Source organism: Ornithodoros turicata, chromosome 1 (assembly GCF_037126465.1).
Source record: "Ornithodoros turicata isolate Travis chromosome 1, ASM3712646v1, whole genome shotgun sequence".
NCBI lineage: Eukaryota > Metazoa > Arthropoda > Arachnida > Ixodida > Argasidae > Ornithodoros > Ornithodoros turicata.
The window spans coordinates 123,060,954-123,085,812 of NC_088201.1; the positions used below are offsets into that span (position 1 = coordinate 123,060,954).

General features: G+C 44.2%; 2 long non-coding RNA genes across 2 annotated transcripts; one reads left to right on the forward strand and one right to left on the reverse strand.

The window, feature by feature from the left end:
* Positions 1-1,790: 1,790 nt before the first annotated feature.
* LOC135368614 (uncharacterized) lies at positions 1,791-2,674 on the reverse strand. Its single transcript, XR_010414830.1, has 3 exons — positions 2,397-2,674; positions 2,181-2,333; positions 1,791-1,953 (listed from the first exon to the last, which is right to left on the reverse strand). It is a non-coding gene; the product is annotated as an uncharacterized LOC135368614 (long non-coding RNA).
* A 116-nt stretch (positions 2,675-2,790) lies between these two features.
* On the forward strand, positions 2,791-5,998 carry LOC135368608 (uncharacterized). Its single transcript, XR_010414829.1, has 3 exons — positions 2,791-2,943; positions 3,109-3,154; positions 5,929-5,998. It is a non-coding gene; the product is annotated as an uncharacterized LOC135368608 (long non-coding RNA).
* Positions 5,999-24,859: the final 18,861 nt, after the last annotated feature.

A 24,859-nucleotide genomic window follows, 5' to 3' on the forward strand; every position in this document is an offset into this window, starting at 1 on the left:
TAGGAATTTACCCCGTTGTACAAACTTGAACAATAATTTGACAGTGCGATTTGATGTACATATTAGCTACTGTTCATATTGTAATAAATACGTTCTTATTCACTACCTTTGTTGTTACTTTTTTTCGCATGCAAATTCTCTTCATTTTGAGCGCCATACCGGCCGTCATGTTCGCGGGAACTTAAATTCGCGATTTCAGGGCCACACGCGAAAAACGCGAAAAATAATTCCACGGGAAAAAAACCACTTGTACAGTACTCTCCGAGAAAAAAAAAAGACTTTCTTTCTGCTCTGAGGGGAAGCCCAACCTACCTTTATCTGTATCCGCCATCTTGCGCGAGTTGCTAATGCGAGTTGTTCGAGCGTGTACTTTGTAGCAGCTCTGCCCATGGTGTGTACTTTGTGAGCACCCAAGAGCAACTGAGAAGGAAATGCTTTCTGGACTCCATTATGTACTTTCGAGCTGTGTGGCGACGATTTCCCCGAAGGTATTCGAAACTTCTTTCAGTCACAAATGCGCAAAACGGGGAGGCACATAACTATATAACTCTATCAGCATGCAGTCGACCCAGTGATGACCATCGATTTCGGAGCACGCAGAGTGCTTCATTTATTGAAGGCGAGACTATTTTCTCAGCAGTTTAGATTTCTTTGGCTTCTCACCGTGTATGCGGTTTTCCATCTTGCATGCGATGTGCAGGCGCATTACAATATAGTAGTGTACAACTGACTTTGTAACATCGGTTTTGTGCTCAGTATATCCTACAAAGGGCACCGTTGTGCTGGATACCTCTTCTACAACGGAAAAGAGGATCGTTTCATTCATTGGCCTGCTAAGTGCCCTCATTATTACAGACTCTAAGTGGTCAATTAAGGCGAGAAATTCGCTCGATGAAAACATGAGCCCTCCCCTGTTTTTCAGCGATATAAAGGTATATCGCTCGTCAACGGTTTCATTTGTGACAAAGCTCATAGAGCATAGCGGGCATGTGCAAAAGCTAAGTATCTTCCTTGCAACAAACCCAGCCACATCAGCAACAATATCTGTTTTTGATTGGGTCACACTGTAGTCATGCTGACCTGCGGTAACTTCTTGTGGCACTTCTCTGGTAGATACTGTGGCAATAAATGTATCTAGCATTTGTAGCAGTTCAGTGGGTCCATTTTGCGATGCATCAGCTGCATTGAAGTCAATCAAGCTTTTCAAAATTTCAGCTCCTGTCACATTACTGCCACGTGGTGGCTTGATGAGGGAGTGCGTGCTAAGCAACCGAAACATTTGGACAAAGAGTGTCGAATCTGGATGTTGGTTCTGCCCACAGGAGTTCCTCATCATGCCGAAAAAACGCTGTAAAAGCCAATGTGACTGAGCCATGGTTCTCTTCATGACTTAAGTTATGCCTACCTCCAAAGCATCTTGATTGAAGCGAGCTGTCATGAGGTACCGGAATTCACATTCAGACACCAAGTGCTGATGTAACTGTAGTGTTGCCTGCAATGTAACCTTTAGCCCATCTGAAGTTTGTCTGCTCATGAAGCCCTCTGTATTGCCTGGTGGGCTACAGATTGTTTCCCACTCGCTTATGAAGGTAAGAAAGTTCTTGATTGTCTAGATAAAAAAAAAACAATTAGAGGAAATAAATTACAGGAAGCTACATAAACATATGCATAGCAGCTACATTATTATTTGTCTGCTATTTCATATAATCTACAGCATACTCTATCTAATGTATGCATATGTATGATAGACTGGGAACAAGTTTGTTTAGATAAGCTCATTACTTGTAGCTTTTGTGGGTCTGTAGTGAGTGCATCTTTTGGAGTCCTCGCATTCATGACGTCTACCAGCTGGTTGACACGTTGTACGAATGCAATAGATGCATCGCAGAGTGTCAGGTTGTCGTGATGAGGCTGATAATGCTTCATCCCCTTTGCAACACTGTCGCTGAACAACTGTGTGAGCAATAGAAAATAGCTGCTTTTTATTGCTAATATTGCTTATTTTACCGTGTCTCTTATACAGTCTCTGCTCGATGGGCAAATATGCCGATTGAGAGACTGGGAAGAAGTACACACATATTTTGAAGCCTAAATCATTGCTGTGCGATACCTTCATCTTTGGTATCAGGCTAGGGGTGACGTTCATCACAGGAATATGTTACTTTATTCATGTCCCTCACCTGGAATGCCATGGCCACGTTCATCTTTTGATATGGGCGTGGATCTACATGATCCGGCGTCAGCTTAGGGCATGCTTTCAGGTTGTGTGCCCTGGGCCGATCCATTTCTACCACTGCACTCCAATGCTTTATGTCAACTATTCCGTCTGGTGTCTGTGAAGTGTTGAAATGGCATTACCAAGAGATGTAAAGCATAAGAACCGTAATGATAGTTACTGTCAACTTTCTTTTCTTCACAAGGCTGTTCCTCAAGCATTTTATCAAATGTGGGAAATCAGATGTGAACCACAGCTGCCTTGAAAAGTTGCATGGATCGGTACAGTTGACTTCACTGGTGTTGATTCCAAAGTGAGACCACATGTTCCTGTTCCACGATGCCCCATCAGTGGTCACTGCATCTACCAGGAGTCCTGCATTCTCAAGTAGGATGATGCACTCGAGGACAAGTTTGTGCAGTACATTTCCTGGTGCACTACCCTTGCTGAGGAAGCATGCCAAAGACCTGAACCCACTTGCCCCTGAAAGGCTGGAACATGAAGACCAGGGCGTGGTCTCCCTTCTTGCTCTTCTGGGACTGTGGTGTGTATTTTCCCAAATTTGTGAAGCCATAAAGCTTGTATGAGGACCGGTCTAGTGATACACCCTCTGTCAGTTTCATCTCGTCAACGAGGAGGGCTCCTGAAATTTAGCGATATTAAGTGTAAATCCCTAGTGCGTATGTTCAAGTTTTACCACACAGTGATATGGGGTACGAGCAACGAAGGTAATGCATATTTTTTAAAAGAAGGATAAGCTGCACACATTTGTTGCAGATCAGTAAAATGCTACCACTGCCATTCAGTATTCCATGTTTTTCCTTGGAAGACTTGAAAGTAACCAGCATCACTATCATAGCTGTTACACATATGCATGTGTATACTTTTTCCAGGCATCAGGAACACATTTGCTTGCACTCTACATGATTAAAATAACAGGTGAGTGTCCCACTTCGATTCTTTTGCACATCCGTCACAGTGTTTGTAGACTGTTTATGCTCAGATTTGTGAGGCGAAATATCCCGCACATGGTAAGCTACGGATTGTAGTAATAAAGGCAGTATTTATCATGTATTGTTGCTGAAAAGTGCACGAACTACTCTATCAAATCTGCTGTCTGATTGGACGCCATCAATCTGTGCTTCCTCGACACCTCATTGATTGCTGCAAAGGGTGGCTCTCTTTTATGCCTCAGACGCTTTCAGCCATATGTCGGCACAGTTCCCTTAGAAGTCGGCCCAGGACGCACATTCCGCAGGGCGTCAGTCGTTGCCCACATATGTGAAGCCGACAATGTCGAGTCCTTTCACCATCACCACCATTCCATAACATAGCAAGTAATATAACACACCGTGCTTGTCTTCAGGTGACCGAATTTTAATGCACTCAAAGACGCTTTCCTGAAACCCATAAATGCCCTTGACTTTGTTGATGTAGTTGTTGAGTGTGTTAACACAGGGAAGTGGGAGCAGGTCTTTGGAGCGCAGGTGCTTGTAGAGTGCTGGGCTCTTTCTCCTCATTAGAAGGCACTCGTACACCCATTCCAAAGTGTAGCGACGGCCTTGTGGACCCTTCCTTTTGGCATTTGCAAAACGTTGCCTGACTGCTTCTTTCTGACTATCAGGTAGAGAAGTTAATGCAGCTTCCACAGTTTCATTTGACAGGTTGGCACACTTTTCCCTCAAGTGGTTGACTTTCTGATGTAATTTAACGACCTGGTGAACAAAAAAAAATATATTAGAAAGCATAGCAAGCAAGCAATATCTCCTTTGTGGCGCTGCTTTTGTTGTATAGGTCTAAAAAATCAACGAAGTGGGGTGGCAAGCATATATTACTGTTTTCCGGAGGCGTATTCTCTGCTGGTTCAACTTCTTTCTAGAGGATTTCGGTGGTCGTCCTCGTCCAGATTTCACTGCATGTTTTTGTCGCCGCATTGTGTTTTTCTGTTTAGTGGTATCCAGTCGACAATAGATGCATCTGTCGATTTTTGTGCTCGATTTCTGTGTCGATCGGTGTGCTCGATCGGTGTCGATTTGAGGTGCTCTCCGCTCCCATGTAGTACCATGTGCACTTGTCTGAGATTCTTTGAAATTAAGCACTCATTAACATTTCATATCAAGATTGAGAATAAAAAAAATTTAAAAATGAAAAAGCATTATAAATCAAGATTGAGTTCTATCAAAATCCAGCACATTAACATCCTGTGATGCCTTATAAAATATTACGAGGCCTTAATTACCCACCTGGAGGACCCATTGACTCCAGGACACACACAAGCCTCATCGATGGTTTTCAAGATTGATGTGACCTCTGAACCATCACTGCTTTCTTTCCACTTGTTTCTGGCATCTGAACAGACCTTTCGTTGAAAAAGACTAAGATTTCAAGGTCAGCCTTCACAATGATACTTTTTGTCACATTGAACATGTCATCGACGTAAACAAAAGCGATGAATTTTTTCTTCACATCAATTGAAGTTGCCCACTGAGAGTTAGGTTTCTCTATCCGTGTCACTTCATCCAGCAGTTTTGTGAAGGTGTCCTGGTCATCTTGATTTATTGGTGCAGGCATTGTCACATCCACGAGATTGTCCTCATCACCTGTCGGTACAGGGAACTCATGGTCGTGGTGAGAACAGCCAGGCTGCGGCTCGTCACTTGGTCCACGCGCATGCTTTACAGGCACAGATCTTTCAGCTGGAGCTTTTCGTTTGCCTTCTTTCCGTTTACTTTCCGAGGTATTCGGAAAGAGGAAAGGCACAGCATCCTCCTTAAGCGTTGGCTTTGTTCTTTCCAGCTGGTGCACTGTGCCATCCTTCAGAGTGGTGGTGTAGTACCTTTCAATGTCACTCTCCTTGAAGTGAAGGATGCACACTTTATCAGACTTAGACAGCGTTTTGTCAAGTCTTGGAATGACTGTCTTCCATTTGTTGAGCAGTTCTTCATTCTGAAAATAAGATCACAAATGTCCACTATCAAGTAGAAAATGTCCTGAAGAGCATGAGGAAGACACGAGGCATTCTGCACTATAATTCAATACAGTACAGCAATACAATGTAGTATAATGCAGTACAATAATAGTACAGCCAAGACAAAGCAAACGGAAATGTTGTGCCTCATTCCACTACATATTTCGAGGGGAAATTCATTGGCATGCATACATTTAAGTTTTGTTCTTTAGCACAATATAAATACACTAACAGAAGGGACAGGGCACAGACTAGAATTCAATTCAATTCACAGACCAGAAGCCAATATTGCAAGTCACTGCTGAAGCAGTCTGACAATTGTTCTCTCAAAGAGAGTGCACGCTCATTGCAAGAAAACATTATACATTGTTAGTGAAAAGTTGTATAGCCGTAGGAAATACAAACCATCACCGTGTTCTCTGGGAGCACATGATCCACAATTCCAGGCAATCTCGATATAAAAATGAAACGAGCATATCCTCAGGGCGCAACCGTTCTCCTTATAACTAGAACTTCCCAAAATTGAGTGTTTTCTTTCTTATAAATTTGAATTGTAGAAAATATCTCCACCATACATTTTTTTACAAGTCCAGCAAACTGGACTTTATAATGATAGTTTATGAAGAGCAAAACTGATGTTGGATACATTAATTTGCGTAAAAAAGAAAAAAAAAGCTCTTGCACAGTTTGTGCCCAATAATTGTAACAGGTGCTGTATACCTTGCTTCCCTTTGCAATATTCCAGCCCAGAACCAAGTGCAGTCAAGCACCAAGCTGCCCAGAAGAGCACTTCACAAAGGAAGAAGAAGAAACCTATTTGATGTTTTACTTTCAATAGACTAGCAAAACTATCGTATGTGATATATTGCCTAGATTACATTTTGAACGGACCTTCTTTTGAAATCACACCGCGTATAAGTCCATACTTCAGTCAAAATCTACTTAGAGGTTTCCGTATCTCCGAGATGAAGGCCGATAAAATGCGCACGTACTAGTTTCACTGTCTTACCTTTGGCACGCCGAAGAGTGTGGGATTTTTCTGCCCCTTTTCTTTGTTTCTCTTCTTCGTAAGATAATTTCCGGTGTCGCATCCAGGTATGAAGCAGTTTCTACTCATTGTTAAATTCGGCACAGCATCATGTAGCAAAACACTTGGTGAACAGCTGAGCACTTATCTTTCACTACTGCGCGGGGTACCTTTGACACGCACTGGTCGTGCGCATCATAAAACCGGCTCCGGGGTAATAAACGACTCAATCAGTGACTGAAAGGTTGTTTATTCTGCTTGCACACGAAACGTATTTTATTGCACTGTACATCACATAATCATTTTCACAATGCTGTAATATGACTTGGAGTCCCCTGACAATTTTGGAATGTATCTGGAACATCTTTGCGTCATAACGGTAAAGGAAACGTGAAATTAACACAACCGAAGTTAACTCCGCAGTGCTTAGAAGAAGCGACGATGTTGCAGAACGTTTCCGTGTGCATATATCTTGTTACACATTCAAAATTACTCTCTATCTTTCCACAACACCACTTCAGGAGAACAGCACACGACGAAACAGGATAGGTGGGCTTTCCCTCATGGCACGTAAAGCAGTCAAGATGACGATGTTACAGCTAAGAGAAACAGAAAGAAGTTTAAAGAAAGCTCATCCTGAACACAAAACCGTTCTGTCCGTGTCACGGTTCATTTTTCTCTTTTTTTCCGTAACGAGAAAATGCATCACGCACGATGCTCAGTCAAGGCTGTTAGTTTCGGTATCCAGCCTACCAGGGCGCGCCAGCGCCGCCACACGGCCGTAAATATACGACGAATTCAGACTCATGTTTTCCGTCGACTCCGGTCTCCTTCCTTTTACTCCGTGGTTACAGTGCATATTGCAGTGGGGTTGCCACGTATGTTTAGTGTTTCGAGCATCGATTGGACGGCACCTTTCCCGTGGACCTCTATCTGAGTCTTCAAGCACGACCGGTTTCAAGCTTGCCAAATCATGTCGCGAAATTCTTGGTCTTCGCCATCATATGAACGCATATACAAGAAACCATGCACGCGGAAGCATTTATATGAGTCACTCCTCTCCGCGTGCAAAGAGCGCATCGGCGAACGAGAAGACGTCGTGACCTATCATGGGCTCCGGCACGTGACCAGTGACGTCCAACGCCACAGCTCAAGCATGCATAAGTGGCGCGTGGGTCGAGAAGAAAAAACAAAGAAAAAGCACTTTGCAGTTTCGACGTCATGCGAGGCTCGTATCTCTCGTCCAGGTACACGCATTCACGTCAAAACAAAGTAAAAACGAACAATAAATATATCACATCCTATCATTTCGTGATTTTGGGAAGGCAAGCCTTTCCTACTCCCACGGACAATCATGGCAAGATGTGCCACTCTTCCTCGCATACCCTTTTTTTCCCCCTTGATTACCACACTGCGCGAGGAAAATTTTTACAAAGCCCCGAAACGTCAGCATTAAAATAGACCCATGGGCTACATGTTTAGTATAGTATTCGCAACATGTCCCACGATTTATTAACCCCCCTCCACGATTTATTAACGATCCATTTAATGGTGACCCCCAGGGTATAGTAACCAACGACCTGTGGTCTTTTGAGTACTGATGGTAGAAATCGACGCAGGCGTGTGTTTTTAGGCGTAGCTGAGCCTAGGCCCGCGATAGGAATTCCTTCACTAAGCGTGTTCGCCTGGTGCTAAATGATGATGAGGTTCTTGACCCAAAATCCGCTTTTGGGAAGGTGTACCATACCGACCAACTCCACACTGTTCATGCCCCGTGAAGCCCGAGTCAACACCAACACGATACGTGATGACGGAGATGAGGGTTGTGCACCGCCCCTCCCAGAGTGAGCTAGTCATCTACGATTCAATACACTTTTATCAGCATCACTTTTTCTATTTTGGTGTAACACAAAAATTTAAGGGCGCTTATCGAATTACGTGTCGCAATGCAACAGAAAGTGCGGCTGATTTTCGGTAAAGTGTTACTATTTTCTTTGTGGATGCCTTCAACTCAACTCCCATCATTAATTCATTACATGTATTTTCGTTGGGCTTCCCTTTGCGGCCCTCTTCCACTGGCATTGCGCAATTCCGCGCGGCGGAGTGGCCAGCTGTCGGCTACACGCTATGACAAATGCAACAATTTCGAGCTGCATCCGATGAACCGTTTCCGATATGGAGAGGCGGAAGGGTGCAGCGGCGAATGTTGGCTCGAATTTTTTCCAAACATTGACCTCATACCAACGCGCTTCTTGCTTTACCACATCCTTCAAATTTGGCTGCTAAAAACAATGGGTTCAAGACAGCACGCGGAAAAAGCCCCGTGACTCCTACTTTAAAGGGGCGCTACGAAAAAATTCCCGAACACCGCACTTCCGGCCAAAAATGTTCGATTTCGAACTTTTATTGTTCATGAGCAGGTACACGCATTTCCTTGAGGGTAGATTCATTAGAACCGCTAACTCATGCTCTATCGAATGATGTAGATATCATTTATATAGCTCCTGTGGTAGAGCGAGCAGACGGCTGTAAGTAGAAGCAACTCGCCAAATTGCTCCCCCTATCCTCCCCCCAAAACGTCAGTTTATACATTGAATTTCCCGCTCCCCCTCCCCCACTACGCGGTCCGACAAAGAAACCGCCCCCCCCCCCCAAACCGAGCGTCTGGATCCGCCCCTGTCACAGGCTGATACGTGGTGACTGATAGCCTGGTACACGTCGAGCAGGCGTAACCGACAACGTCTTCCTAAACTCAAAAATTTATGTCCTAAAATATGAATAAAATTTGGGCCAGCGGATTGATAGGTTGGCCCTTTATATCCTCGTTAATCAGACGAATTTTATTGCTCTTTGTGCCACGTCACGCGTTATTTAAGCGTTGTTTAGTGAATACGTGCAGTATTAGTAATTTGTAGACACGGTTATAGGTCTAGTAATGCTACTGCACGAATTTTGGTTCCCGGATTTGTCAAAAGATTCGATAAATCCGGATTTAAAAGCAGGTTCGATATAGGTCCGGAAAAACAAATCCGGATTTAAAAAGATTTGATTTAACGTGTCCAAATTAAATCCGGACTTGATTTGGATTTGATTTACTGCCTTCAGAAAAAATGCGGCTTTGATTTAAATCCGATTTGAGCGGCCAAATCCGCAACACTGCTACGCACCATTTGAAATACAGCAGACACATTCAGAGCCGTGTATTCAGAGAGAGTGGCAATTCTGTGATCTTTTGCCGCAGGAAGTGGGAGGCGCACCGTGATTTATAACGCGTCATCACTCCGTTCAATTACCCAGAATGCAAGCTTCCGACGGGTTGTTGTTCGCACGGCATTCCGACGGGTTCTCAGGAAGCTTCCGCCATCATCGTCCTTGACGTTTCAGCGGGGAGGCCATGGAGCATGAAAGCACACAGAAAAACGTTTATTCATTTAGTTTAAACTGGAATTGACCGGAAGATTGGGTGCTGTGGTGCTGCGGATGTGTTAAGTCGGTACGTACGGAGCGGTTTCCGTGTACTTCGTTTCTCGTACGACTCCAAAAGACAACATTCGCTGAGGATGAAGCGAGGTGAGAGTGGATGTCAACACCAAAATTCCAACTTTGTGAGATGAGCTGTCCAGCCTGTGATGTCAAGTAACCGCGTAATGCCAACGGGATGATTTTCATGCGTGACCACATCTGAAACGGCGGTGTAGCACTAATATTTATCTCTTGATCAGAGATATATGTAATTACCAAATCAGACTTCACAGACAAATGAGACTTCTTTTTTGTTTATGTGCATGTGTACGTGTTAACTGTTCCATGTTTTCCGCATGCATATGAGTAATTTTCCCTTTCTATGTGCACTTCGAGGAACGCCAACCCCAAGGTCACACAGAGGGAAAGAAGTTCGCCAGAAGTGTTCTCGTTATCTTCCCTAAACATCACTACTTCAAGGACGACCGCAAAGCTTCGCACTTCACTCACTGTGCGAAATACTTTGTTAGTCTAACTTGTATTTGTGGACCCCACCTGTTTCGCCGGTGCGTACTATGTAGTAGGCAACATGCTGTTAATAGGCACGTCAGATATCAATAAAGGCTTCATTGGCTACAGTGCTGGAATCGGATAAAGAATGCTACTCTTTCAAGTTCCTGCTGCGTTGCATTTATGCTCATTAACGTGTGGAATAAACTGCACACTAAATCATTTTACACCTTTATTCGCTCAAAACAGGTGTATTGTTATAAAAACACAATTTTCTATCCCGCTGATAGAAGCAAAAGGTGTAAAAAGAGCATCATTAAAGGTGTAACATCGACATACACCACATTTTATTCCATGTCGATCATTAAGAGTGTAAAAGGGGGTGTTAAAAAGGGTGCTTACGTTCTATACACCCTTTTTACACCACATTTGAACTGGGAATATGGTGATGAAAATGGTTTTTAATTCGCGCAAGAAAAATTATATTGGTTTCACAGTTCCGCTCACTAGGTAATCACATTACAGACGATAACACAAGCTAAAAACACAATATTTGACAAGGAGGGATGTCAGGAAGTTAGCCGATATCTTTGACTCGTTGCAGGCGTACGTGTTAATTGCAAAGACACATTCCCGTCACCGTTACCGACGAGTTCTGGCACACTACGAAGGTACCCCAACAAATTGTATTTCAGTGAAAAAACGGGACCCGAGAAAGGGACAGAGGAGGGATGACACCTCACGTTCTCGAGAACGTGTGGTGTCGTCCCTCCTCTGCCCCTGTCTGTTCCGTCCCTCTTCTATGCCCTTCTCGGGTTCCGTGTTTTCACTATGTACGAGCTGGCCTGCACCCTTGCCCTTTTGCCAAATGCAGGCATTCAGAGGCCTTACATGTGAACCATCTGTTATCTATCGAGACATCTAAATGTTGATCATCCTTTCCAAGGAGAAGATAAATTTATTTGGTCTCACCACGATCTCCTGTGATCAAACTGTGACTCAACCGAACTCTACATTTCTTCAATTGCTGCTAAACACGTAATAATGTATGCAGCTTGTGAGAGCAGTGCGGGGAAATGGCAGCAAGAGCATCCTGTTCGCATGCCTGGTGTACTGCGGCGCCACGGCATTTTGGTTTAAGGGAGCATAGAAGTTCCCCCTTTGTTTTTTCGCTGTGGTGTCTTCTGCAACGAATAAAATGAGCTCGTGCGAAAGAACGATGAACGCAGGTCACCTACAAGGGCACGCGCAAGACTCTGCTCCGCACACCTTTAAAGTAGCCGTAGACAGGTATACAAGGTGAGTATTTCTTTCCGTTATATTATTGCATCTTAGGCAGTCAAAGCTCCTTGCAAGCACTAGCGTTCAAAACCAAAAGGCGCTTGCACACGGATGAAATATTCACTACACTCTTTCGCTGTTCAGCTCCGCCTTGGGCTCTAGCTTTATGTCATTTTGACGTGGCGCTTACTCTATTCAAAATCTGGACAGTTACAACCTCAAACTGGAAAAGAAATGCGTTCGATCACACGTGGACTACGTTTTCCACGCGGTAGCACACAGCACACCGCGAGCGCGAATGAATATCCGGCGCTACAGTTCCGGAATCTTAGGTAGGTGTGCGATGGGTCTTCGTCATAATCGAATGGTTCCGACGACGGGCCTGGAGTGCCTTGGTTTGAGCCACGCGCCATCGCGACGCCAGCTCGCGTGGCACAGTGGATAGCGTGATAGTCATATCACGTCGTGACTGGGAGGCACCTGGCTTCGAGTCGGCTCATATGACAGCAGCCCAATTGTTGACGTTTGCGCCAGCCGAAGATGTTGGAGATGTCATGACGCTGACTTTCAGAACCACGGAGCACAAAATGTAGTTCCACACAAACAGCTCTCGCAGCTCTGCACCTCACAGCTGCTAACGACCAGCCTGTTTATTGGCTGGTAATTTGAAACATCATATTCGAAGCTTGGCTCTCCAATTGGGCGGCAAAAGGCTGCATAGCCATGTGATACGTATGCGTGGTGGAGAGAGGTGCGCTGGTTACTCATCTTTGGAAGCATTTATATGAGTCACTCCTCTCCGCGTGCAAAGAGCGCATCGGCGAACCAGAAGACGTCGTGACCTATCATGGGCTCCGGCACGTGAGCAGTGACGTCCAACGCCACAGCTCAAGCATGCATAAGTGGCGCGTGGGTCGAGAAGAAAAAAACAAAGAAAAACCACTTTGCAGTTTCGACGTCAGGCGAGGCTCGTATCTCTCGTCCAGGACTGCTTCCTCCGACAGTCTTTTGTAAATTTTATTGCGTAGTGACGATGCACCTCAGAGCGAAAATATTTTGCACGGTGACTCGTGGTGGACATCTTTACAGATTAGACAAGCTATACAGCCATGTTAAATGTTACTTCCATGCGCCTTGAAGTGCGCATTGTACACGTAGGGGAATGAAAACCTTCCATGATCTCAAGGATGCACTTAAGAAGCCATTGAAGTGTTGTTACTTTTTCCTTTTCCTTTTTAAGTTTGTGGTATCACCCCTATACATGTTGAGAGATCGTAACAACACTTTAAATACCTTTTTGCTGGCATGGAAGGCGGGAAACCAGGTGCAGCACAATGCTGAACTTGCAACACAGTCTGTTTTGCACATAGTTGTGGAATGAGTATAATATAATATGTTATAATATATATATATATATATATATATATATATACATATATAGGGAGGTGGCTTCTGACATGCAGGTCTGTTGTGAAAAATACTGCGTAGGGCTGAATAGGCGGAGCCTCAAACGCGCGAGTGAAAGAGCACAATGCTCCTTTCAGTAACATTCGAAACACTTGACACTACGCTATCATATAAAAATTTCGCTTACGCGCGTCCCTCTGAGCCTGTAAAATTCCCTGTAAAGTTTCGTGCAAAACAATGCTGTATTTGTTAGTGCTCAGCACAGAAACACGTTCTGTGCTGTGTACTCACAACGAGGCTCTTTATTGCGTGAATGTTTCTTCAGTTATTATTTACCCATGCCGCTAACAAACGGCCTCAAAAGGGTCCAGCGCTTCATGTACTCACGTTCTCTTCTTTTTTGTTCAGACAATATAGAACATATTAATGTGCTAACCCCGAGCTTAGTTTAGACAGAAAGCGGGGATGCCACTGCGCACGCGGAGAACGTTCAGCAGGAAACAGTTTTGGAGAGCGATGTTTCCTCCGCTGGAAGTCATCTCAGTCGCAGGAGGTTCGCAGGCTTGCGGGGTCGAAAAGTCCGCGCGATCAGACGTAAATGGCGCCATATTAGGTGCGTAATTTCAAGTGCATACTTCTAGACTCACGTCTCTAGAGAAAACTCAGCACGTTTCGATTTTCCTGAACGCACTGAATTCCTTTCAACCAGTTGGTACGCTGATAAGATTACCTGATGGGTCTCTGTGAGCTTTATCCCAGGAAATATATTATTCACGGCTTCTTCAAATGCTGGTTGCTGAGATTCATCTTTGGAAGTCAGCTTAATGGCCAAGCTGTATCCCTGGCCCATCTTCTTCTTGAGGTGTTGAAGGGATCCAAGACACCGGAACTCACCCGCAACCAGTATAGCGATGCGGTCACAGGCTGCCTCGCACTCATCCATGCTGCAAATGATGGTTTGTGTATCAGTACAGTGAAACTTTCCTAATACTGGCGCCCAAGGGGAAAGGGCGATTGTCCGCTCATGGGAGGCACTACTTAGCGGCAGGGATGGGCATAAATACATTTTTTGTGTATTTAAATATAAATACAAAATACTACCGCATTTATGTATTTAAATACACCCTGTAAATACTTTGCCCGAAAAGTATTTAAATACAAAATATAAATACATTTTTTGAGTATTTAAATACCGTAAATACTTTCGTAAATACGTTGAGCACTCCAGACAGAGTCTTCATTTAAATGAGCATATAAATAGACACACTCATAGACCATATGTCCACACACATGGTACAACTTCTGTTTATTTTGCTGGCATGCCATTTGTTGATTTCAGAAGCAACAGTTTTTCAAATAAGCTGTCGTTGAGACGCCTCCTGTTGGGGCGCAGGATCAGGTTTCCAAACGAAAACAGTCTCTCCACTGCGGCTGAAGAACACAAATTTGTGTTGTACTTGATGAATACTGCCTTCACCGATGGGAAATCATGCAGCATCTTGATGTCGGTCCGTGAATCCTCCAAGTACTTCAGGATCTCCAGGTGTGAACCACTTCCACCCAGGCTTTCCTCTGATGGTGCATCCTCAAAGTTGAAAAAATCATCATTTGTTGGTGCCGCATCTTCCTGGTTTTCTTTGTCCTGCATGACCGAAGCTTGCTGAGCGGCAGCTCGTAGCAGCAGGTCTGTCATTTTCTTTTTCTCTGCTGCCTTGTCCCCTCCTGTCGCCCACCGGAGCTTAAAGAACGGATGGGAGACGGCTGCGAGGATGGACACATCATCTTTTAGCTCCAGGAAGCTCCGAAATCTCGTCTCGACTCCGTTGAGCAACGCTTGTGCGACTGGTCGACATGTGCCAACGCTGATACTGCTGTTCAGCGACTCCAACTTTGATTTCAGTGCCCTTATTACGGGCAGGAATTCTCCGTAATAGGAGTCCTTGCTGCCTTGGAGCCGGTCCAGTGCTGTGAAAGAGAAAATAGGAATACGCAGGTGTCATGAACACAGGCACAAGAACAAAGAAGGGAAATGAAAAATCGTTGAACAATATACAATAAATAAACTGACATGTCTGGGGGTTGAAAACTTACCACAGGCGATTGGGTGAAGCTGACGATGATATTCTTCGATGAATTCCATCTCAACCTCCCGGAATGTTGGCAAGTCCAGCTGCTCTGCGAGACGTGGGATGTGCTGCCTGGATTTCAGTATCCCAGAAAGGGCATCGTGAAAAGAGTTCCACCGTGTGGGACATGGAGTGGGAAGGCAAAAGCCAATGACTTCTTGTATGACCTCGGCACTTTTTGGACGGTGTGAGGCATTCCAATACTTTGTGCATTTTGCAACGCACGCAGTATATAACCTGTCACAGGCTGCATTTTGCGCTATCGCTTTCTTCACATCACTCGTTGCAATTAAACTGAGCGTATGACAGGCGCATCTGATATGCCGAGACAAGATTGCATCAGAAATGTCCTCGAACCGGGCTTCACCGTCCTCCTCTCCTGCTAAGAATAGAAACAATTTAGGGATGTTGCAAGCACCACAGTAGAAAATACTCACCGTCAAAGTCTGTGTAGGATGCAGGTATACCACACTCCTTAAATGCCTTTACAAAGTTGGATCCATTGTCCGTTACGGTAGAGGTGATCCTTTCCAGGGGGACGCCGTACTCTTCGCAGATATCCTGCATGAGCTCAGCAATTCTGTCATAAGAGTGCACTCCTTTGAAGCGCCTGCACGCGAGTGCACATGACCCTCTGGTGAGGGTGGTAGGATCAATCTGTGGAAAACAAAAAAGAACAGCTATGATCTCTGAAAAACCAACTGTGAGAATTTTCATTGCAAGTCACTCAGGACGGAATAGTACCCAGTGCATGGTCATCCCCAGGTAGCTCTTTGTGGTGGTAGACCATACGTCAGCAGTCAGACACACCGAAGGCACTTCTTGCACAATCCTTCTAATTGAAGACAGGTGCATGGTGTAGGCGTCGTCGATTCTTCGGCCCAGAGTCCTCCTTGACATCACTTCTACTGTGGGGCATAGAGCTGGAAGAAACAAATGTGCTGCATAATTGTTACTGCACTTCAGCCACATGCATAAGTTTTCCCATGGCATAAACAAACACACTGACTCATGTACTTACCTTGAACGAGATTCACAAACTCTGGCTGTTCAACGAGATGAAGAGGGTGGAGGCCCATGATGATGAAATCGCTGAGCAGTCGGTCAAAATCTTGCTGCGTTGTGGCTGGCCCGGACACTGACGAAAATTCTGTCAGTCGTGACTGCTTCGATTTTGGCTCATTTACGGGAGTGGCACTATTCTTCCTCTTCGTTTTCGAGCCGAGAGTCTCTTCGTATTGTGCCAGCAAAAGAGGGTGCGACCGCTAAATTCGGGAAACAAAACACAGGCACGAAGTGAGAGACAATCAGTCATCATGATGTATTGTAATTGTAACGTTCTAACGCGAATTTGTTCTTGCAAGGTTATAATCCCAAAACACAACTGTGATTCCTAGTCATTGGGTATCACCACTACCAAGATTCGCGCAATTAGCGTTGCTGGGTTTTGTTTTGTTTCTGGCGGTACTTAGTTTTCACTATACGTATACCCCAGGAAATCTATAGAACGACGAATGCATTCAAAGAACCACCCATCGCCACGAGTACAATGCAACGCAGTTCAACAAAACCGAAAGTACGTGTCGCGGCATCATGCCATCTTTACATTTTTGTCTTGTGTTGTGTTCCACCAGCGACAGTTTTGAACGCAGATGGCACTGTTAACTTTGCATTCCGAAGACATGACACGAAGGCAGACTTGAAATCCGTGCACAATTCGTTCTCCGGTACTATAATCAACAAAGAACACACGTGACGTCTCACATACCTTCAGATGCAGCTTGAAATTTGATGTAGCCGAGTAGGATCCCCGTATAACATTCTGGCACGCCTTACATCTTGCATGAACAGACTTGCCATCTTCAGCGACAACGGTGAAAAAATCGCCGTCAAGAATCGTCCGCCGCACTATAGCTGTAGCCATGGCACACTCGCGTAGTTTCCCGTGGGCGACTGACTAGAATCGCCGTAAGTGGTCGCATTTTAACCTTTGCATTCGAACTTGGACACCAGGCTTTGTCCAGTGTCACAAGAGGGTCCATGAATAACATTCTTCCGAAGTTGGCGTTGTTCTTTCTCTCCCCGCTCCCAAGATTAAACTCTAAAGCAATGGGGGTGACTGTGCCCTGATTTGGCTCCACTGTTTTCTGGGCTGGAAGGATGGGAATCCCCAAACACGTGGGATGAATGACCTGTAGCCTCTAACCAAGGCACCCTGCAATGCAACTTCCATCACAGCATTCAATGGGTCGGGAAAATAGATGAGATACGGTGTATTTACAGTGTATTTTAAATATAAATACGACTGAAATGGTATTTAAATATAAATATAAATACATTTTTTATGAATGTATTTAAATACGTATTTTAAATACATGTATTTATATTTTAAATACTATTTTAAATACAATGTATTTAAATACTGCCCATGCCTGCTTAGCGGCCATATGTCCCAGCAAACCACAGTTATCCCAGCGATATCCCAGTAACATCCCGGCGTGGATGTTCGGATATCCCAGGGATTTGCTCAGAGAGCCCGTAGACGTCTTTTGTACATCCATAGGACTAGCAAAGGTCCCGCTTTTGTACGTTTCAAGAACGTCCTATAAATATCGCGACGGGATATTGGGACGTTCAGAGGATATCTCCGTTTAGGGATAGAGCCCAAACTAGACTGACTAGACGTCTAAAAGTCTTACCATTATTTAGACCTCTGAAATTAGTGATTTACAAGACGTCTGGTAGACATTTAGTAATTTATTTTAATTGTAGACGTCTTGTAGCTGGCCTTGTATATATCACATATTAGAAATCATGAAGATTTTGTCTTATTAGGTTTTTAAGAGGTGTGAACCCATTCACACATCAAATAGAGTCACTAAATTACAAGAGGTGGTTCTAAGCTTAGCCTTCAGGCTTACAAAACTGAAGTTCAATTGTTACAAAAAATATGCAGGAAACTGAATTACTTGATGGCAGAGTTAACATAATTGTGTTGTTCAAGTTGTCCGTGAACCGGCCTTGGTGGCTGAGTCTGTAGTGTGTTCGCCTTCTGATCCCGAAATCGCCGGTTCGAACCCGGCCAAAAACACCAGCAACTTAGTGCCAGGATACAAGTTGCTTAGACATGCCATCTTCCGCAAGGGACATTAAATACCGTGCGTTGTGTGGTGAGCTTTCATTGCACATTTAAGGACACTCAGGTGGGCAATCCACAGACCGACTGCTGTGGCGTCGCTCATGATCTCAGTTGTCTCGCAATGTAAACTCCAATTATTATTAAGTCTTCCATGTTGGTATCTGTCCACAAGAGTCACCACAAGGAATCTAATAAATGTAGCCAAATGCAGAAAGAGAACTGGAGCTATGAGGGTCATCCAAAAATAAGTTTCCCGATATTTGTTATTCAAAGGGAACACCACTAGGACAAACTGAATGGTGTAGTAGTTGGGTGTGACATCCCGGTACTGCAGACGTTGGTCAATGGAGTGCCGTTCACCAATGTGTCAGGCATTCAAGCATGGATGTAATATTTCCGAGTACGTCTGACTATCCTAGTAACTAAGAGCTATCCTACTTTTCGTTAAAGGAAAAAGAGTGCTTTGGAGAATATCCACTGACAGTTAACACCTGTTTATACAAAACACTTTACAGGCATTGAAATGGTGTGTCCTCTATACAGGGTCGTGAAAATCTGCACAATGAACAGTACAGTGGGAGATCAGCTATAACACCACGAAACAACGTCTTTTCTGATATACCGAGAATTGTTAACGGAGACTGGCGTGTCACTGGTACTGCACCATGATACTCATAGGAACAAATTTCCTTCAGCTTGGCCAACGAAAGTTATGCGAGATGGGGGCAACATTTGCTCGGTAACGTTCGTAAAGAGCAACGAATGAATGTAGCTTGCATTTTCCTTCAATGGTATCAAGACGGTAAAGATGAATTTCTTGGAACCATTAATATTAATGAAACGTGGGTGCATTATGCAAGTGCTGAGACAAAATACCATAGGAAGTCATGGTGGGTGCCCGGTGAAAGCATTCTGAAGGAGGTCAAACTCGCGTTTTCGTCTGGAAAGACTATGCCGACAGTGTTTTAGGACTATCGTTGTGGGCAACTTGTAGATTACCTCACACGCACAATCACAGTAAATGCAGATGTACTGCGAGATCCTGGGTAAACTTCAAACTACAATGAAGCAAAAACGCACAGGACTTGGAAGGGTGTAGCGTACCACATCAACGCTGTCTGCAGTCGTCTTGGAAGACTCGGGATTTGTTCCAGAAATTCATCTGGAAATTTGCCAAAGAGAGAAAAAGTACACAAGCGAGCTGGTGCAACGTTGAAGTAGGAAGCATCACCTTGAGCATGAGGAGAATGAAGTATACAGGAGACTCACAAACGTGAGTTTCTTTTCGTGAGCTTCCTGTACACTTCGTTCTCCTCATGCTCAAGGTGATGATTCCTACTTCAATGAAAATTTGCCCAATTTGCTGTTCCATCTTCCTCTCAAAGCGCCCCTCGGCAGTCACCAATTCGCAAGTGATCATGAAACACAAATTGATCAGGTGAAATGCAGAGTGAATGCCTCGCTTTGTAAACAGGACATAACATGGCACAGACAACGTATTGAATACTTGGTATCACAGTACCAAAAATGTTCACCTAAATAAAGTGACTATATTAGGGAGCAACGTTGAGCTCTAATCTGTACATAATTTTTTTCAATGTTATGCTATAGATTTATTATTTTGTTCACAGCAGAGGAACTTTTGTTGGATGATCCTCATACATGAAGGAAATTCCTTATTCTCTTACTTTGCATCACACATGTGTGAAGCAGCAAGTTTGCAAATGATCATACTGAGGTAATAAAACTGGACTCTGTAACAATCTTCAGAAACTATGCACGAATGGACCACATTAATTTTCTCCAATTATATTTTGACCAAATGGATAGTATGTAGTCTTTCATGCTATGTGAGTTGTATGTCCATATATTGTAACAAAAGATCAGCCCGATGAAGGCAGTCTGACTGAGGTACGTAGATGATTTAAATAATGTCCATACATATGATGATCCGACTCTTTTTGGCTCACTGACATACATATATATATATATATATATATATATATAGCATCCACAACTAGAAGACATTACCAGAATCTAAGTGCTGTGAAGTAATATTTTATTTTACTGAATATATATCTGTTTTCTTAACGAAAGCCCGCATTTGTTCGGGGCAATGTTTCTTGAACTAGCGTTTTTGATGGCGTTATCGTTGCTGATAAATGTAAATTTTGTACGTCAGTAACTTCCCTGAAGAATACTACGCTACACCAACTGAAAGAAATCAGCAAGTAAATTATCGAGTCACTGAAACGTCAATAAAAAAGTCGACGACTCCGACGAATCGTTCAGCGCAGCACTAGCCTAAACCATTGCTCCACAAACACAGAAGCACTTTGCACGTACTGTGGGCAGCAGATGGCAGATGTTTGTTTATTGCACATAACATTTTCTCACAAGCTACACCGCTGCAAAAGTAAAATGGAATCTGACGTGACTCAGGGATTTCAGGACCCTTCAAAAAATCTTGAAACTGCCCATGGTATCTCTTTGAAACTGCTGTACAGGCAATACGCTAGATATTAGGCACACCTAAAGCTCAGTAGCAAAGGCACTGATAAAATGTTTGCAAAAAGAACAACGATTTTCAACACACACAGCACCAAAATACGATACTCGTCACTCGTCACTGAAACGACGATGGCTATGGCATAATGATGATGATGTTGGTGTCACTTCCGCTGGATTGGCATATGTGTTATTTACCATTTAACCTCCGCCACCCAATTATAATGAACGGCAACGGAAATTAAAGAATATTACAGAAAATAAGTACTCAATAAGCACGAGCTAAAGCAATGGCAATGAAGTCTGCCCGTCTACCCAATCGCCATCCATCATCCATCCATCCGACCAGTTCGAACCTGTTCAGTTTCAACCGTTGAAACTTCAAAGTTTCCGGACGCGCAACGGCCGGGTAGCAGCCCAGTAAACCACAAACGTCTATTAGACATACCAGAAAGATCCAAACATCTAAGACATTTGGGATGTCTAGTAGACATCCGGATATGTCCAGCTAACGTGGAATGGATGTACTATGGATCGTCGGAAGCTCATCCATAACTGTATAAATAGATGTCCTCTGGATGTAACAGCTGGACATTTGTCACGTCCAGTGGACGTGTTTGTGAGGCATTGCGACGTCTAATATACGTCCAATCGATGTTCTTACCGGATTAACATACGATAATATAGACGTACGTTTATGAAACGTTGTTTGGACTATCAATTCAATAGTAATTTTTACGTATAGCGCTAGAAGAAAGCGAATCTATCTTGCGAGAACGTGAGAAATTGGAGCACAAGTAAAAGCAAGTTTTTCCATTTGTTCGCGTCCTCCTCTGTGTAAAGTATCCACGTAGCACTCTTCTGCCAACAGAGACCTGTCAGTTTGACAGCTCCACTCAGTAGGTAACCTCATCATAGACAATAGCCTGAATTACAAACAATATATTTGTCAGGAAGGAATATCAGAAATGTTAGCGGGCAGTTTGACTCATTGCAGACGTACATATTAATTGCAGAAACACATCCTCGTCACCGTTAGAAACGTTTTCTGCCCCCACTACACTTACCAAACATCCCGCAACTATTGGTATTTTAGTATATGTTCCATCCAGTACACCAATAGAAACTGAGAAACGGCCAAGCCGTGTAGGGTGGGGTACGGCTACGGCTACGTTATTTGCGCTGTTCATGCACACAAAATAGCTGAAAAAGTATAGATTTGCAATCCGGTCTATATATTGTCGTATGTTAATCCGGTAGGAACATCGATAGGACGTACATCAGACATCGCAGTGCCTCACAAGCACGTCCACTGGATGTGAAAAATGTCCAGCTGTTACATCCAGAGGACATCCATTTATACAGTTATGGATGAGCTTCCGACGATCCATAGTAGATCCATTCCACGTTAGCTGGACATATCCAGATGTCTACTCGCTAGACATCCAAAATATCCACGGTGTACCATCCTCTGGATGTCCATGTAGTTACCGAAGCCCTACCGAGAAAGAGACTGAAAGACCAGGAGCCAGGTTACGTCGGTTTAATCTGCGCGGCACAGAACTGAGCTGCCGATATGCATGCGAGCTGTGCACGAAAAACAGACGGGCCGATTCGTCGTCGTCGAAGGCTACCGGCATGCAATGAGTGGCGCTACATCCATTAGACGTTTGTGGTTTACTGGGAGTTGACTCTTGGCGGCTGCACTCCACTGGTTGTTATACGAAAATCTTTCGAAGTTCTAATCTCCCGCACGTTTTGTCTCGCAATTTTCTAGCATGCAAGAACGCACGCCGTGCTGTCCAGTGATAAAAACTGTTAAGCGCAGCAGAGCTCACAGAGTACACTGTGGTGGACAGCGTTCCTTTGTTCTTTGGCTTTCAAGTTTAAGGGGTGAGTTCACTCTTCATTAAAGTATGCGCCTGTTTCTGCGCACCAAATCGCATGTAGTAGAGATGCGTGGTGATAATATCGGAATATCGTTTGCTTTATGTATTTCGGCTTCGTATCACGGATTGAAACACATTGGAAGTGTGGGTTGATCTGACTGCACTTGCATTCAAAGTAGTGATTAACGTTGTATGTTCGGCAGTACAACGTTTCAGTAAGTGCCTTGGTTCGTCTTGCTGCTAAAAAAAAAAAAACACGGTATCACTAATTAACCTTCCAGATTCACGAGTTGTCGATGACTGTTGAAGTCTTGAGTAAACGAAAGTCGAGAATTACGATTTGCAGGGCGGACACGCCGGAACAGAAATGCTGGTTAGTTCATTGCCATGTCAGCCCGACTTCGGTTGTTGCATTTTTCGCTGGTAGTGAAACCACACACTGAAAATTTTGCGCAAGTACTTTTGTTTGCACATCATGGTTTCATAGCAATTGTAATTTTCTTTTTATAGGTGCTTGGACTATGTTGCATCGGTGGTTATGAAAATAGTGATAACCTACCCTACGAAACATCTATTTGCACGTAAGCCTGACAGTCCCCTGTGAGGTAAGGGGAAGCAGTTGTCTCCGACGTGTGACTGTGTTGTCCTCCAATGTTGCTGGTGTTGGACGTGCCCCCTAATCTTACTCTAGAGGGAGCCTCTTTAAATTTTTTGTCAACAAAGTATTGCAAATACAGTTGGTGGAAGGCTCTAACTGCATGCATACCTGCCAACTTGGGAACATCCAAATTAGGGAGATTTCAAAAGCGGTGGGGAGGGGTGGTAAGAGAAGGCCGATGTTGGGTTGCTTTTATTTGCATATATCACAGGAGTACATTTCCCCCAGCAGGCTCATCGAGCACAAGTTTTGCAGCAACAGACTTTGCCCTCTCCAAGAAACTATCTGGGTGTCAAGTTGTGACAAGGCTAGGACACCAAACTATGTCTCTGTTCTCTTCGCGACGCTGAACTGCCCTCACCTACTCGTTCAGCACTGACTTAGTAATGTGTCTGAAATTCGGAAGCCCATCTGGACTTCCCAGGAGAGCTTAAACATAATAGTTGTTGAACAAGTTAGTTGACGAGTCATTAAAAAAGTAGCTTGCATTACCATCACTGACAGTTGTACATCGCTGTGGTCAGTTCAGCGCACATATCATGAGCTCTTGTGCACGGTTTCCCATTTCACCGACAACTGCGGTCGATTTAGTTCAAAGCACAATCCTCCTCTGTGTTTCCAACTCGCAACGCTGCAAAGTGCTGCGCTTTCCCGTGTCGGTCGGTCCACCCTCCACGCGGAATGCTGGTGTCACAACCGTGAACTGTGCAGAACACATGGTGACCTTCCTGGACGCGATTACGCATCCCAATTCATCTGTGTGTTGCTTCAGAAACACGTGTTACTTGTTGCGTTTACACTGAGCCGTGATATGCAATACGCAAGATGGAAAGAGTGCAGAGGCACCTTTGTCTCCGGAAAACATGAAGGAAATGCCCGGAAATTAGAAGTTTAGTACAACCATGACCATAACCCCTGAACTCCGTAACACAGAGGCTCCGGGACGCGGCAGCGATGCCGATGGCGATTGGGCTGGTATTCCATTGATGTTTTCGTCTGTGTGCCCAGAGAATAAGCAGGCGTTTGAGATATACAGCGGGAAACTGCATTTTCTGGGAGATTTGCTTCTCGGTCGTACAATCGTACAAACCGGTCCGAATCTGGGAGTCTTCCGGATGAATTGCATTGTCAGTTCAACATTGGCTCAAATCACGTCACAGGAACCCATCTCTTTCTGCACAATTCCTTCCCAGAGAATCTGCATTATGTTGTGTGACTGGAGGAATCAACAACAAAGCGTCTATCACAGAATTACATAATAGAATAAGAATGTTGGCTCAGTGTCGGGAGGAAGTTGGCGGTATGCTGTGACATATCTCCGACATTGCCACCATATCAGATGGTTCAGGAAGTTGGCAGTGTCTGTTCAACATTGGCTCAAATAACGTCAGAAGAACCCATCTTTTTCCGCGTGATTCCTTTCCAGAGAATCCATATTCTGTTGTGTGACTGGAGAAATCAACAAGAAATCGTCTATCACAGAACTACGTATATTAAGAATGGCGGCTCAGTGTCGGGAGGAACTTGGCGGTATGCTGTGACATATCCCCGACATTGCTACCATATGTCCGATGTTTCAGGAAGTTGGCAGTGTCGGTTCAACATTGGCTCAAACAACGTCACAAGAACACATATCTTTTTTCTGCACGATTCCTTCCCTTCATTCACA